This window comes from Pinus tabuliformis, chromosome 2_2, assembly GCF_031772625.1.
Source record: "Pinus tabuliformis cultivar Carrire ecotype Pingquan chromosome 2_2, CPIR1, whole genome shotgun sequence".
In the NCBI taxonomy this organism is placed as follows: domain Eukaryota; kingdom Viridiplantae; phylum Streptophyta; class Pinopsida; order Pinales; family Pinaceae; genus Pinus; species Pinus tabuliformis.
Window position 1 is genome coordinate 529,675,798 of NC_142300.1, and position 10,479 is coordinate 529,686,276.

Consider the following 10,479-nt stretch of genomic DNA (forward strand, 5'->3'; position numbering starts at 1 on the left):
TCTAGTTTTCATGTTATGTTCCTCGGCTGAGAGTAGGATATTTCCCTAAGGGTGTATGCTTTGCAGAGCTTGACCAATATTATCATGACCTAGTGTTGTGCAACATGTATTATGTTTTGGCTTTGGTTCAAAAGATGACTTATTCTCATGGAAATGCCTCCATGTGAATAGTAGTATAGTGAGGGACTGACTTCGGGTATGTTGACCTCTAGTGTGTTCACCTAGTGTCAAACATATGTGGGAGGATTAGGACAATGATGAATGAGGAGTGACCTCTAGGAGTCTACTGAGGGCTACAATAAAAGCTCGAGTAGGGGAGTGTGGAAACATGAAATAGATCCTCCTTTTCATTTTGAAGAGTGTTCAAGCCTAGTGGGATAGAAAATGGTGGATAATTTAGTATATTTCCAATATCCCTAGTTGCTTCAACTCTTTCAATTACTTAAATTTTCTCTAGTAGCTTTTGGCACATAATATTTAGAGTGTAATAGTTGTGTGCAAAGGTTTTTGTATTGTTGGTTCTTTTTGTTTGCACGTAATTTATTTATTTACATATAATCATAATGTTTTATTTTTCTAACAAATTGTGTAAATGTTTAAAGTGATATATTAATAATTTTCATTTTAGCTTTTCATATAAATTTTATATATTATACTTATATATATATATTATTTACATTAGATTTCATTTTATTTCACTTTAATAGTATTTTACATTTCTTTTCTTTATATAAATAATGTACATTTTACATAGATATATTGTACATTTTAATAAACAGTGAACAAATAAATAGTGCACAAATTATAATAAATAATATACAAATAAAACTTTTACATTTCACTTTGACAAGACATATTTACCTAGTCATTAATAGGCATGCAGATAATGTATGACTTCAATCCTAAGGTAGGCATATATTGCCCGGATGTATTTATGGTTAGATAGACTGGTAAATATTGGTTGCCATTTCACTTCAACCATGTATCTCTCATTTTGGCGGGGAAGTATATGCTCACTGTTAGATAATGTATGTACTTCAATCCTATGGTGGACATATATTGCCCTGATGTATTTATGGTTGCATAGACTAGGAAATATTAGTTGCCATTTCACTTTAACCATGTACCTCTCATTTTTCCTAGGCAGTATACTTCTGGATAATGTACGTACTTCTATCCTATGGTGGGCATATATTGCCCTGAAGTATTTATGGTTAGATAGACTGGTAAATATTGGTTGTTATTTCACTTTAACCATGTACCTCTCATTTTAGCGGGGCAATATATGCTCACTGTTGAATAATGTACCTACTTCAATCCTATTGTGGACATATATTGCCCCGAAGTATTCATCAATAAACTAGTAAATATTGGTTACCATTTCATTTTAACCATATACTTCTATTTGGTGCCATTTCACTTTAACCATGTACTTCTAATTTTGGCTTCACATCCCAATCACTTTTCCAACAAATTGCAACATTTATTGTGTAAAATATTTATTTTTTTCATAAACAATTTAGACTATTTTTCTTTCTTCAACCAAATTAAAAATATACCTGACATATTCTCTCAATAATCTATTCATACAATCAATTAAAATTTAAATACAAAAATCAACCACCCTTACTCCACCCAAAATTGAAATACATACCCATATGAAGGAAAAATCCAACTCCAAAATCATTCTATCCCAACTATTTTAAATATAAAAATAGAACACCCTTCCTCAACCCAAAATTTAAATACATACCCGTATATCCAACTCCAAGCCATTCTAATGCAACTAAAATTCATTAAGTTCCATCTCGGTCTTTGCATTTGGTATATACGTCCTGCTTTCCGGGTGATTTTCATCATAATTACACGTTCTTTGCTTTTTCCACCCTTACATAAACCATCACCTTTTAAATATCTTGAATGCTCTTTTCGATGTAAGATTAAACCAATCTAGCCTGTTTAATATCCATTTTAAGTAAATATATTTTTAAGGTATCACAAATTAAGCCATAAACTGTAGAATATTTCTCTGTGAGGTGATCTGGATGCAATAGTTCTTGTACAGTTTGATATGATTGATGAAATTAGATATGAGGGATCTTCTCCGTCAGAATATCTGGGTGCAATAATTCATTGACGAAGCCCACAATTTGATTGGTGATCCTTGTGATGACCTCGGGTAACTTGTAATTTTGAGTAATTACTGTGGTAAGAAATTGTATGAGTGGTTACTTATTGTTACTGAATGACATTATTTAATTAAGGAAGTTGATATATTGAATTATTTTTATATGTGTATATTCTTGAAATGCTGGCAGCCTCTTGATAGAGGATTTTCTATTAAAAGAAAAGAATCAGTTATGAAACTGAAAAACTGCTTCTCACCAGGAAAAGTCCTGGGAAGGAAAACCTCTGGGCTGTTGAGGAACAGACAGAGGAGAATTCCAAGAGAGAGAGTAGATAGAGAAAAGAGGTTAAGTCTGGTACAGACCAGATAACCCAGCACAGCAGTGCATGAGTCTTGTTGAGGGCTGCAGGCCTGCAAGACGGCTCGGGGGGAGAATCCAACGTAAAGTGGATCTCAAGGTTGGGTCGACAAGAGCATAAATGAATGCTGGTGCATATTCTAAAGACAGAACTCCAGCAACGAACTGACCAGGTGCATATTCTAAAGACAGAACTCCAGCAACGAACTGACCAGGTACGAACTCTGACTTAATAGATATCAGTAGCAGTACACTGAAATTCATGAATAGATTACTGAGACTCTGAGAGTCTTTTAGCTAAACAGATGTGAGGAAAGATAACAGAGATTGTGTGTGAACAGAGATGGTATGTACTGTTCAAGTAACTATCTGATAATCAAATATTAATACTATTATGAGTCATATAGTTGCTGTAGGTTATTAAATAACTGCATGAATATAATAGAGAAAACCCTGAGTGGATCTGTGTTACCACTACAACATTTTCATCATTCTAAGTGAATATGTACCGAGACGAGAATCAGAATGGCAGCATTTAATTAGAATCGAAAGGTACATAAGAAAACTGACAAAGAGCTATACATTCGATTATTAGTGCTGCAATCTTAACAAATAAAGAAATAAGCATTCACGGTGATGGAATATAATGATATAAGAATCTGGCTAAACCCTGAGTCAAGGGTTTGAACCTGTAAGTTAATGAACCCATTAATAAATCATTAATCGTGCTCACGGTCACACCGTTGAAGCACCAGGAAAAACATATGTAGAAACATGAATATTAACCATAAGCTGTGTGCACAAATATGTCACGGCCGCAAGCACAGAGTGCGCAACCAAGACAGCATGCGTGTATGCATACACGGTAAACGATGAATCCAAATAAAATCACAGAGAATAGGGCATGAAATAAATAATAGCGCATGTATATTATATGAACCCTCTGTTGAGAGGATGCATTCACCATATCAATTTGAACAAGAAATGTGCATTAAACCAGTAACGCATGCATGCATGGACAATATAGTGAACCCATGTGAGATCTTGTTATAATACATTGAAAAGACAGCATTAAGCTAGAAGCATACGAATGGCATATAACAAAAAGGGCTGCCATTGATACAACAGTACGACCTGGGAAAGGTATAACGCCACATTTGGGAAATAAGGAACATTCGATACATTAAACCCAGATGGGCAAATTTGATAACAGCTGAACTATACATATATTAAACTTGAGAACCGGCGGATACAATATAGGTCCTTAAAAACAAAATGACAGTTAGAGTAGCCTCACACGGAAATAAGGAATGGAAGTATTTAACAATATACAGTTACAGTAGAAGCATTACAGGCACGAAGCCTCAATACCAGCCATTTTGCTAAGAGACAGCATGAGTGCCCAAAACAAATCACAACTCTCTAACCCTAACTGAATCAGACATATGGGTCTCGGCGTGTTGTGACAGGCTGCAAACCTGTGGCATAAAACCGAGAGCGTCGTAAGACTCCTCTCTTACCATAGACTGAGACATATCTACTGACTGTGTAAACCCTTATCAAACCAAGAGATTTTTACCATCGCTAGCAGGCGTACCTGGCATGTTTGATGTGGCCTTCGTTGGTAGCAGAGGGTGGTCGACTGCATGAACCCTGCACAATCAAACGCACAGCCATGAGCTTATAACAGCCAAGCAAATCGTAAGCCTGCAAAACAGAACATAGCATTACTGTAAACTAAGGTCGAAAGGGTGAATAATCGGTCATAAAATCTGTGGTATGTTACCTGTGGCCGCGTAGAATCAGAAGAGTGTTGCAGAGGAGGAACTGCCGGACTGAGAAGGTGAAGAGCCACTTCGTGTGGAAGAAATGAGCTAAAACCCCAAGACTCGGAGGTATAAGTATGAGACCTCAAACCCTTAAACAAATCAGAATCGTTCAATGCCAAGATCAAATCTGAGTCGTCCGTTTGAGCGGGAGCCAGGCGCGAAAACCCTCAGCGGGTCAACCGAGGATCACATGCCTTCACATGGGCTGAGCCACCTGGCGGAGGGTTGGTGAGACGGGTTAAGTCTCCGTCCCCACTTGGCCGGGTTGGTACAGTGACAACCAGTTACGTGTCAACCAAACTCCATATGTACAGTCAAAGCATTAAATCAAACTTTAAAACCATAGCCGTGAGCTTTACATGTATGCGAACATATGTGCAATGGTAAGGGTGGCAAGGTATATAGAAATATTAATAAGAATTGGTCAATCTATAAAGTTTATAAACATGTGATGATGCTGAGAACGCGTTATCAACGATTGAAAGAGGGTCGGGTTGAGTCAACTGCCCACAGTAAAAATCTTTTTTATGTCATATATATATATATTTACAATGAGATCATGACAATGTGGTATCAGAGCAGAGGTTTCAAAACTGTGGCCTCTGGAGCAGTAAAGTAAGTTCCAGCTGCATGGTAAATTACCATATAATGCATATATGAGGAAGAGATAATGCAGCTAATTGATTTTCTTGTGTACCAATTAGGAGATCAATACAAAAACAGCCATCTGCTAGCAGTCAACAAGCAGGATGGAGGAAATACAAGGAGCTGGCAGCGTCCCTCAGGAAAATCCAGAGCTGTGGATACAGCTTGGTGCAGAGACACGCAGTACCAATCTGGCGATACTGCAAACTGTTCAAGAGCTGAAAGGTGAGATGGCGCGTCTGCGAGAAGACAACGCGCGATTGACAGTGGAGCAGGAAAGAATATTGAAAAGTCTGTCAGACAAACAAAATCCACCATTAGCCAACCCCAGTGCAGAACAGCAAAGGGCAACTGAAGAACGGGATTACGCACCTGAAATATCAGAGGAGAAGGAAGACCATTCTGACAATGTACTAGAGCAGCAGACCTCAAAGAGACAGAAAACGGAATTACAGGGAGAATTCCGGAAAATTAAACCTCCACATTTCGATGGAGAGCAGGAAGAAGCGGCAGAGGCTTGGTTAATTAATATTAACAAGTATTTCCAGCTGTATGAATATGACCAGAATCTGAAGGCGCGGCTGGCCATCTTCCAGCTACAGGGCAAAGCAACTTTGTGGTGGGAAGAAATTAAAATTGTAAAAGGAGTGAGTGAACAGAACATTACTTGGGAAAAGTTTCAGAGATACTTTAAGGAGAGATATCTAACCGAGCGTTTTTATGATGAGAAGGCACGGGAATTCCATGATTTACGACTGGGACAGCAGTCCATGGATGAATTCATTAACCGCTTCACTTCCCTGCTTCGCTATGTGCCATATATCAAGGAAGAAAAGGCCAAAGTGCAGAGGTTCGTGAGCAGCCTACCGACCTATATAAGGGAACGTATTGAGTTTGATAATCCCCGAACCATGGATGAGGCAATTCGTAAGGCAAGAATTTGTTACCAGCAGAACAAACAAAAAGGAGACATTTCAAACAAAAGATGGAATGAAAGAAAAGGCAACAGAGTTGCTGGTAATAACAAAGGCAGTCGTGGAAATGGCGGTAAGGGTGCTGGGAAGGGGCAGATTAACAGAAACATAACCAAAGGTACCTTCCGGGCTAAGCCAAGTGAAAGCAGGGTCAGCGAACCACCTGCCAGATCAGAGATTGAAGGGACCAGACCTCCAGTCCAGTGTTGGGGATGTGGAGGACCGCACTATGTTAGAAACTGCCCGCAGTGTAAAGGAGTTGACCAAATTTCTCAGATCCACGAAGGATCAACTGTTGGGGATGTGGCACGCAGCGTACCAAGAATTAACGCAGCCTTGGAGGACCGGCAAGCGGAATATCAACCGACCATGGTGGAGTTTGAAGGTAAGATTGCAAACCTTTCTATAACTGTTCTTATTGATCCAGGAGCTACTTTAAGTTATGTTAGCCCAAAAATAGTAGAACAATGTAAGCTATCATCGGAAAAATTCAAAAATCCATGGTTGTTACAGTTAGCTACGGGAGCCAAGAGACGGGTTCTAGCTAAAATTAATAATTGTTCCTTCAGCATAGCTGGACAACCAATAACAACAGACCTGAATGTACTCCCATTAGGTTCTTATGACATCCTGATTGGTATGGATTGGCTGGAAAAGCATTGGTCCTTGGTAAATTGCAAAACCAAAACCATTTATTACAAGGATGACTTGGGGCAGCAGCAAGAATTGCAGGGGATTAAACACCCTGTCCAGATTCGGCCTATCACTGCTTCTCAGTTAGCTAAATGTCTCAGAAAGAAATGTCAGATTTACGCCATTCAAGTTGGTTATGCAAACCAGAAAGATAAGATGTCTGCACTAGGCAATATCCCGGTAATACAGGAATTTGCAGATGTTTTTCCTGAAGAGGTACCAGGGCTGCCCCCAAAGAGGGACATAGACTTCACTATAGAATTAATACCGGGAGCAGCACCAGTATCACGGGCACCATACCGAATGAGTGTACCAGAATTAACAGAATTGAAGATGCAACTGCAAGAGCTGTTGGATAAACATTACATCCGCCCCAGTGTATCACCGTGGGGAGCTCCAGTCTTATTCGTGAAAAAGAAGGATGGAACTCTACGTATGTGTATAGACTATCGACAGCTGAATAAGCTCACGGTCAAAAACAAGTATCCCTTACCTAGGATAGATGAACTCTTTGATCAAGTGAAAGGGGCAAAAGTATTTTCCAAGATCGATTTGCGATCTGGTTATCATCAGATCAGGATTAAAGATGAGGACATTGCCAAAACCGCCTTCAGAACACGCTATGGACACTACGAATTTGTAGTGCTACCTTTCGGTTTGACCAATGCACCTGCCACCTTTATGTGTATGATGAACAGCGTGTTTCACAGGTTTTTGGACAAGTTTGTGCTGATATTTATTGATGATATTCTGATATATTCTCGTTCCCAAGAGGAACACGAAGAACACCTTAGGATGGTGTTACAAACTCTTCGAGAACATCAGTTATACGCTAAGTTCAGTAAATGTGATTTCTTCAAGGAGGAGATCCAGTATTTGGGCCACGTAATCACTAAAGAAGGATTTGCAGTAGACCCCGAGAAAATAAAAACTATTATGGAATGGCCCATACCCAAGGATGTTGCTGATATCAGATCTTTTATGGGATTAGCTGGCTATTACCGGAGGTTTGTGGAAAGTTTTTCTAGAATAGCCTATCCTATCACCTCATTGCAGAAAAAAGGGAAGGTATTTAGGTGGACACCAGAATGTCAACAGAGCTTTGACTGCTTGAAGCACTTACTCACCACTGCACCCATCCTGAGTATAGCTGATCCTAATAAGGATTACGTGGTGTGCACCGATGCAAGCAAGGAGGGTGTGGGAGGAGTATTAATGCAGGAAGGAAAAGTAATAGCGTATGAATCGAGGAAACTAAAAGAGCACGAACAGAGATACTCTGCTTACGATCTGGAATTAGCAGCTGTTATTCATGCGCTGAAAATGTGGCGACATTACCTCCTAGGAAGGAAATTCCTGTTGTTAACAGACCATCACAGTCTGACACATTATTTCAGCCAACCTACCCTGAATGCGAGACAAGGCCGTTGGGCGGATTTCCTAAGTGGGTTTGATTTCGAGATAAAGCATTTAAAGGGCAAAGAAAACCGAGTGGCTGATGCATTAAGTCGAAAGGTTCATTGTTTATGTGAACTTTCAGTCAGCAAGTGGCGGAACTCGCTGGTTGAACAAATAAAAACAGCAGCAAGTCGCGATTCTGAATACCAGCACTTAAAACAGCAGGTACAACAATCTGTTAATGAAAGATTACAGCAAGGTTACACACTAGATAGTGCTGGAATGCTGTGTTTTAATAAGAAATTGTATGTACCTGATTCAAATGACCTTAAGAGGCTGATTTTGGATGAGTTTCATATCAGCCACTACACTGGCCACCCAGGGTACCAAAAGATGGTCACTGCGCTTAAGAAGGAATATTATTGGCCAGGAATGAAGAAACAGGTAGTTGAGTATTTGGCGCAGTGTTTGGAATGCCAGCAAATTAAGGCAGAACATCAGCATCCAGCAGGACTGTTACAGCCTTTGCCTATTCCGGAGTGGAAATGGGAAACCATTTCCATGGATTTCATAACTGGGTTGCCACGAACAAAGAAGGGCAATGATTCTATCATGGTAGTGGTTGATAAGTTGAGTAAAGCAGCACACTTTATACCTGTGCAGTCCACTTACAAGGCGGTGCAAATTGCTCACCTCTTTATGCAGAATGTGTTCCAGTTGCATGGGTTGCCAAAGGTAATTATATCAGATCGTGATGTGAAATTCACTTCCACTTTTTGGAGGACATTGTTTGCTGAGTTGGGTACTCAGTTGAACTTTAGCACGACCTATCACCCGCAGACCGATGGTCAAACTGAGCGAGTTAATCAGGTGTTGGAAGACATGTTGAGGGCGTATGTGATGCTAAAACCAGGCCAATGGGAAGAGTATTTACATCTCGTCGAATTTGCATATAATAATGTATATCATACCTCAACCCAGCTAAGTCCCTTCGAGGTCCTGTATGGACGAAAGTGCCGCACACCCTCAAGTTGGGGTGGACCTGAGGACAAGCTGAGTTTGGGTCGAGAAATGCTTAAAGAGATGGAAGATATGGTGAAAAGAGTGCGTGCCAACTTAAAGGCTGCACAAGACAAACAGAAAAGCTTTGCGGACAGAAAAAGAAGATTCACAGAGTACAAGGTTGGTGACCATGTGTTTGTGAGGATTCAAGCTAGAAGGAGCACACTGCAGTGGAGTGGGTGTGCCAAGCTGGCTCCTCGGTACTTTGGACCTTTCCAGATCTTGGCTAGAGTGGGGCCAGTGGCCTACCAACTTGCCTTGCCAAGTCACATTAGGATTCACAATGTGTTCCACGTTTCTGTCCTAAAGAAATATGTATATGACCCTAAACATGTTATCCGATGGCAAGATGTGCGGGTAAGCATTAACCCGGTTGTTTTGATTATGCAGCTATACTCAATAGGAACTGATTAAAGGTATTGGTTGTCTGCAGGTCGAACCGGAAGGCGAGGTTCTGGTCGAACCACAGAGCATTCTCGACCGGAGAGAAGTGCAGCTGCGGAAACGGGTTATTACCCAAGTTAAAGTGTTGTGGCAGCACTATGGGCCTGAGGAGGCTACATGGGAAGACGAGGAACTCATTAGGAAAGTTTACCCAAATTTATTTAATGGGAATAGACATCGGGACGATGTCCAATCTTAGGGGGGGGAGATGTGATGACCCCGGGTAACTTGTAATTTTGAGTAATTACTGTGGTAAGAAATTGTATGAGTGGTTACTTATTGTTACTGAATGACATTATTTAATTAAGGAAGTTGATATATTGAATTATTTTTATATGTGTATATTCTTGAAATGCTGGCAGCCTCTTGATAGAGGATTTTCTATTAAAAGAAAAGAATCAGTTATGAAACTGAAAAACTGCTTCTCACCAGGAAAAGTCCTGGGAAGGAAAACCTCTGGGCTGTTGAGGAACAGACAGAGAAGAATTCCAAGAGAGAGAGCAGATAGAGAAAAGAGGTTAAGTCTGGTAGAGACCAGATAACCCAGCACAGCAGTGCATGAGTCTTGTTGAGGGCTGCAGGCCTGCAAGACGGCTCGGGGGGAGAATCCAACGTAAAGTGGATCTCAAGGTTGGGAGGACAAGAGCATAAATGAATGCTGGTGCATATTCCAAAGACAGAACTCCAGCAACGAACTGACCAGGTGCATATTCTAAAGACAGAACTCCAGCAACGAACTGACCAGGTACGAACTCTGACTTAATAGATATCAGTAGCAGTACACTGAAATTCATGAATAGATTACTGAGACTCTGAGAGTCTTTTAGCTAAACAGATGTGAGGAAAGATAACAGAGATTGTGTGTGAACAGAGATGGTATGTACTGTTCAAGTAACTATCTGATAATCAAATATTAATACTATTATGAGTCATATAGTTGCTGTAGGT